Below are 7,059 nucleotides of genomic sequence, written 5' to 3'. Positions count from 1 at the left end.
AGGAGAGAGTTAAGATCTTTCATTATTTTACCTGTGACTTGAATCATAATAAAATACTTTCCAAGGTGAAACATGTTAAACACCACATTGCTGATGATTACAAGGCATTACTGTATGGAACATTATAATAATGGCCATATAATAATGGCATTATAATAATATAAAATAATTATATTCCTTTAATGCACTCATAATAGCTCTGCAATTTTTAACTGCTGTTTTGTTCCCAACCCATCTTGTACACAAATACAGAACTTAGTGCCAGTTTATCAGTGGCTAGATTATAGAAGAGAGAAATGATTCATTAGGAAGCTACAGATGTCCTGTCTTTGCTTCAGAACACACCAGAGAAATGTAATTCAAAGTTCTAAAAAAAATTTGATAGGCAGATGAGATATGAACTTAATGAACAACTACAGAACAACAGTCTCTAATATGTCAACCCCCTCTCTGGCACTTTCCTTTCTTTCTATCAACCCCCAATTCCTCATAACAGGTTAACAGGTGGCACCCATGACAAATCCTCAACAATAATGGTCTAAAACTGGACAAAAGCCATTGTAGTTGGACAATAATGATATAAAATAGAGTAAAAGCCAGCTGTTTTAGGTAAAGAGTAGTTTGGCTATATATCAAGCGCCTGGGAACCTGGCTCTACATTTGTATGCCTTGTTTAGCCAGACATCCTAGTCCAGTAGTTCCCAAAGTTCAGGGCGTATGAGGATCACTGAGTGTCAGAATGCTGATTCCTGATTCCTTAGTCCTTAGTCCTAGAGGTTCTGATTTGGCAGATCTGGAGTGAAGTCCAGGAATCTTCTTTCTATTCAGTCTTCCGGATGATTCTGCTGCAGGCCACGATGGAACATGCTTTGACCTACACTGTTTCCAGCACTTAAGATGCCAAGAGGGTGGGTCATTGGTAAGCCTGATCCATTTATGTGTGAACTGATTTAACGCTTGTCTTTGCTGGTGGCCAGTGATAATGGTCTCCATCCCATCCAAGATTAGTCAGAAGGAACAAGGGATCCATATCCTGCAACTAAGAACCACTGTGTGGACTGACTCTGAAATGGATACTTTATTCTCCTGTCAGCCCAGAAAAAAACGCATATGACAGGGTACCTGCTTAGTAGAACAGCTGACCCTTGAACAACACAGATTTGAACTGCACGGGTCCACTTATACACAGATTTTTTTTCAGTAGTAAAGACTACAGTACTAATATTGATTGGTTGAATCCATGGATACGGAACAGTGGATATAGAGGAACTGCCAATAAGGAGGGCCAACTATAAATTATACTCAGGTTTTTTATTTACTGTGCGGAAGGTCAGCGCCCCTAACCCCTACACTGTTCAAGGGTCACCTGTATTTAAACAAGGGTGTGTGTGTGTGTGTGTGTGTGTGTGTGTGTGTGTGTATCCACAGCTTTTAGACCCAAGATTAGTCTTTTAAGGGTTTATCCCACATTCTTCATACAGTTCTGCTATAATATGACACATGCCTTCATAAAAATCACCATGCTATGCACAATAATAGTGCAGTAAAACCCACAGGGCTTATGGGAAAAGATGCGCTCAGGGAGACAACACTCCAAAACCTCACCGGTGACACATTAAAAAAAAAAAAGATTAAGAACCTAATAAAAATGGTAGCACAGTTTTACACATGTTAAATGGTTAAGAAATTTATAAGTAACCTCTTTTCTGGCTGGAATCATGGAGGGTATAGAAGAGAAGGGAAAAAAGATTTCTGCTATGCCAGATACCATCAAGAAAAAGCAAAGGAATTTTGCAGAGCTGAAGATCATGCACCTGAGAAAGAAGTTTGCCCAAAAGATGCTTCAAAAGGCAAGGAGGAAGCTTATCTATGAAAAAGCTAAGCACCATAATAAGGAAAATAGGCAGATGTACAGAAGTGAGATTTGACTGGCAAAGATGGCAAGAAAAGTGGGTAACTTCTGTGTAACTCTAGAACCCAAATGAGCATTTGTCTTCAGGATCAGGGTATCAACGGTGTGAGCCCAAAGATCTGAAAGGTGTTCCATCTTCTTTACCTTTTTCAACTCCTCAATGGCACCTTTGTTAAGCTCAGTAAGGCTCAGTTAACATGCTGAGGACTGTGGAGCCATATACTGTATGGGATACCTGAAACAGAAATCAGTAAAAGAATTGATCTACAAGTGCGGTTATAGCAAGATCAACAAGAAGGTAATTGTCCCAACAGATAATACTTCAACTGCTCGATCTCTTAGTAAATAGGACATCATCTGCATGGAGGATCTGATTCATGAGACCCATACTGTTGGAGAATGCAAACACCTTCCTGTGGTCTTTCAATTTATCTTCTTCATAAGGTGGAATGGAGAGAAAGACATTGCATTGTGTAGAAAGCAGAGGTGCTGGCAACAGGGGAGACCAGATCAACAGGCTTCTTAGAAGGATGAACTATGGTGCCTCCCATGATTATTTTTATAATCTGGTCAGTTAATAAACAATGACTGCTTTCAAGTTGAAAAAGAAAAGGAAATTCATAAATAATACAATAAATACGTCACTTTACCTTAAAAAAAGATTTGAAATTTGTTTGAGGAAGTAGGCATTGGAAGGGTTGTAGCTTGTAATTCATTGTACAGTGGTAGGAAGGTAAGTTATCTAAAATCAGGGGAAAAATTTTAACACCAGATGTGGATGGGCACAGCTTAACACACACAGTAAACTGAGGTAGCTGGTAGATATCTGAGGAGAGTGTGTGTGTGCATTTCGTGTATTCCCAGGCACCTCAGTTCAGCTGGCTGGATGGTTTTCTGCTTTCTCCTCGTGTTTCTTGCTCATAAGATCTCACACAGGCCAAGGCAAATTTGCATTATACTCATATGTTGTTTCCTAATATATCAATCACATTGGAACAAATTTGTGTTTTCAAGACAAGCATTATAGCAGACCTGACTGTACCTGTGAGGAGTTCACATCAGAAGTAATGGTTTTAAGTTGCGTAGATTCTGAGGGTAGCCAGGAGAGCATCACTGCCCTACAAGGAGTATTGTCTAAGAGGGTTTGGGGACTGAAAACATGAAGGTAAAGGTACTGGTGTTCCCTTCTATCTTCATGGCCATCCACATGGCCATGAAGGAACTCAGCATCTCATAGGTATTGTCTTATTCCATATTTTCATAGACTAGCCTAGATTAACAATTACCCAAGGGTTTAGGTTAGCTAGATGAAGAAAAATAAATAGCATTAGAGTAAGCTTCAGAGGACTCACATTTTATTCTTAGCTCTGCAAGCTGTGTGACCTAAGGCAAGTCCCTTTATTTTGCTTGGATTCATTTCCTCATCTGTAAAATAAAGAAATTGGATGATTTTATCTCTCGAAGATTTCTCCTGGCTCCAATATCATGTGACTCTGAGGCTTTCTATGTTGATTAAATGCAGAGAAAATGAACAGTTTTCGACCTCTTTAAAACTCTCCATGTGGCTCAGCAGGTTTTTTTTTTCTCATCCCAGGTTGTCTTCCTTGGTTATTTCCCAAAGTGAAAATTCCAAATTGTTATTATTCTCAATTTCTGTTTCCACCAACAGATGGAATTTACTGAGGCAGATCGAGTCTGAGCTCACAAAGCTCCTTTGTTTATTTTGTTAACAGCTTTATTGAAGTAAAATTGACATACAATAAGCTGTACATATTTAAATAATACAATTTGATAAGTTTTGACATGTGCATACAGCCATGAAACCATCACCACCATCAAGGTAATGAACATATCCAACACCCACAAAGGTTTACTCGTGCCCCTTGTAATCTCATCCTCCCTTCTTCTCCTGCTTCCTTCCCATATACCCAGGCAACCAATCTGCTGTCCTTCATTAGAGACTAGTGCATATTTTCTAGAATATTATGTAAATGGAATCATCAGTATGTACTGTTGTTTTGTCTGACTCCTTTCACTCAACATAATTATTTTGAGATCCATCCATATTCCTTTTGCTAATAAACACGAGAAAAAAAAAGGAGCCAGGTAGAGTTCTATCATATGGCTATACCACAATTTGTTTATCCATTCACCTGTTGATGGACATTTGGGTTGTTTCCAGGTTTTTAGCCATTATATATGACTGCTATAAATATTTTTTTTAAAAGTCTTTGTATGGACATATGTTTTGATTTCTCTTGGGTAAACACTTAGGAGTCGAAAGGCTGGATCACATATGGAAACTGTATGTTTCACTTTTTAGAAACCACCCAACTATTTTCCAAAGTGGCTATATCATTTTACATTTCTATCCACACTATATGAAAATTCCAGTTCTTCCATATCCTTGCCAAAACTTAGTATGGTCAGTAGTTTTAATTATTGCCATTCTAATAGGTATGTATTGATCCTTCTTTTTCTTTTTTTTTTTTTTACAGGCCATTCTAGCTCTCTCTATCTTTTTAAAACATCTTTATTGGAGTATAATTGCTTTACAATGGTATGGTAGTCTCTGCTTTACAACAAAGTGAATCAGATATACATATACATATGTTCCCATAACTCTTCCCTCTTGCGTCTCCCTCCCTCCCACCCTCCCTATCCCACCCCTCTAGGTGGTCACAAAGTACCAAGCTGATCTCCCTGTGCCATGCCGCTGCTTCCAACTAGCTATACACCCTACGTATCGTAGTGTATATATGTCCATGCCACTCTCTCACTTTGTCACAGCTTACCCTTCCCCCTCCAAATATCCTCAAGTCCATGCTCTAGTAGGTCTGTGTCTTTATTCCCGTCCTACCCCTAGTCTCTTCATGACATTTTTTTTCTCTTAGATTCCATATATATGTGTTAGCATACAGTATTTGTTTTTCTCCTTCTGACTTACTTCACTCTGTATGACAGACTCTAGGTCCATCCACCTCACTACAAATAACTCAATTTTGCTTCTTTTTAGGGCTGAGTAATATTCCATTGTATATATGTGCCACATCTCCTTTATCCATTCATCTGTTGATGGACACTTAGGTTGTTTCCATGTCCTGGCTATTGTAAATAGAGCTGCAATGAACATTTTGGTACATGACTCTTTTTGAATTATGTTTTTCTCAGGGTATATGCCCAGTAGTGGGATTGCTGGGTCGTATGGTAGTTCTATTTGTAGTTTTTTAAGGAACCTCCATACTGTTCTCCATAGTGGCTGTATCAAGTTACATTCCCACCAACAGTGCAAGAGTGTTTCCTTTTCTCCACACCCTCTCCAGCAGTTATTGTTTCTAGATTTTTTTGATGATGGCCATTCTGACTGGTGTGAGATGATATCTCATTGTAGTTTTGATTAGCATTTCTCTAATGATTAATGATATTGAGCATTCTTTCATGTGTTTGTTGGCAGTCTGTATATCTTCTTTGGAGAAATGTCTATTTAGTTCTTCTGCCCATTTTTGGATTGGGTTGTTTGATTTTTTGTTATTGAACTGCATGAGCTGCTTGTAAATTTTGGAGATTAATCCTTTGTCAGTTGCTTCATCTGCAAATATTTTCTCCCATTCTGAGGGTTGTCTTTTGGTCTTGTTTATGGTTTCCTTTGCTGTGCAAAAGCTTTTAAGTTTCATTATGTCCCATTTGTTTATTTTTGTTTTTATTTCCATTTCTCTAGGAGGTGGTTCAAAAAGATCTTGCTGTGATTTATATCATAGAGTGTTCTGCCTATGTTTTCCTCTAAGAGTTTTATAGTGTCTGGACTTACATTTAGGTCTTTAATCCATTTAGAATTAATTTTGTGTATGGTGTTAGGGAGTGTTCTAATTTCATACTTTTACATGTACCTGTCCAGTTTTCCCAGCTCCACTTATTGAAGAGGCTGTCTTTTCTCCACTGTATATTCTTGCCTCCTTTATCAAACATAAGGTGACCATATGTGCATGGGTTTATCTCTGGGCTTTCTATCCTGTTCCATTGATCTATATTTCTGTTTTTGTGCCAGTACCATACTGTCTTGATTACCATAGTCTTGTACTATAGTCTGAAGTCAGGGAGCCTGATTCCTCCAGCTCCATTTTTCATTCTCAAGATTCCTTTGGCTTTTTGGGGTCTTTTGTGTTTCCATACAAATTGTGAAATTTTTTGTTCTAGTTCTGTAAAAAATGCCAGTGGTAGTTTGATAGGGATTGCATTCAATCTATAGATTGCTCTGGGTAGTAGAGCCATTTTCACAATGTTGATTCTTCCAATCCAAGAACATGGTATATCTCTCCATCTATTTGTATCATCTTTAATTTCTTTAATCAGTGTCTTATAGTTTTCTGCATACATGTCTTTTGTCTCCTTAGGTAGGTTTATTCCTAGATATTTTATTCTTTTTGTTGCAGTGGTAAATGGGAGTGTTTCCTTAATTTCACTTTCAGATTTTTCATCATTAGTGTATAGGAATGCAAGAGATTTTTCTGCATTAATTTTGTATCCTGCTACTTTACCAGATTCATTGATTAGCTCTAGTAGTTTTCTGGTAGCATCTTTAGGATTCTCGATGTATAGTATCATGTCATCTGCAAACAGTGACAGCTTTACTTCTTCTTTTCCTATTTGGATTCCTTTTATTTCTTTTTGTTCTCTGATTGCTGTGGCTAAAACTTCCAAAACTATGTTGAATAAGAGTGGTGAGAGTGGGCAACCTTGTCTTGTTCCTGATCTTAGTGGAAATGGTTTCAGTTTTTCACCATTGAGGATGATGTTGGCTGTGGGTTGTCATATATGGCCTTTATTATGTTGAGGAAAGTTCCCTCTATGCCTACTTTCTGCAGGGTTTTTTATCATGAATGGGTGTTGAATTTCGTCAAAAGCTTTCTCTGCATCTATTGAGATGATCATATGTTTTTTCTCCTTCAATTTGTTAATATGGTGTATAACGTTGATGGATTTGCGTATATTGAAGAATCCTTGCATTCCTGGGGTAAACCCCATTTGATCATAATGTATGATCCTTTTAATGTGCTGTTGGATTCGGTTTGCTAGTATCTTGTTGGGGATTTTTGCATCTATGTTCATGAGTGATATTGGCCTGCAGTTTTCTTTCTTTTTGACATCTT

At 37.8% G+C, this 7,059-nt stretch overlaps 1 pseudogene; it reads left to right on the top strand.

Annotated features, from left to right (window-relative positions):
• The first annotated feature begins 1,718 nt into the window (after positions 1-1,718).
• LOC131755668 (large ribosomal subunit protein uL30 pseudogene) lies at positions 1,719-2,490 on the top strand (annotated as a pseudogene).
• Positions 2,491-7,059: the final 4,569 nt, after the last annotated feature.

This window comes from Kogia breviceps, chromosome 4, assembly GCF_026419965.1.
Source record: "Kogia breviceps isolate mKogBre1 chromosome 4, mKogBre1 haplotype 1, whole genome shotgun sequence".
NCBI lineage: Eukaryota > Metazoa > Chordata > Mammalia > Artiodactyla > Physeteridae > Kogia > Kogia breviceps.
This window is presented reverse-complemented; position numbering and strand designations above follow the sequence as displayed.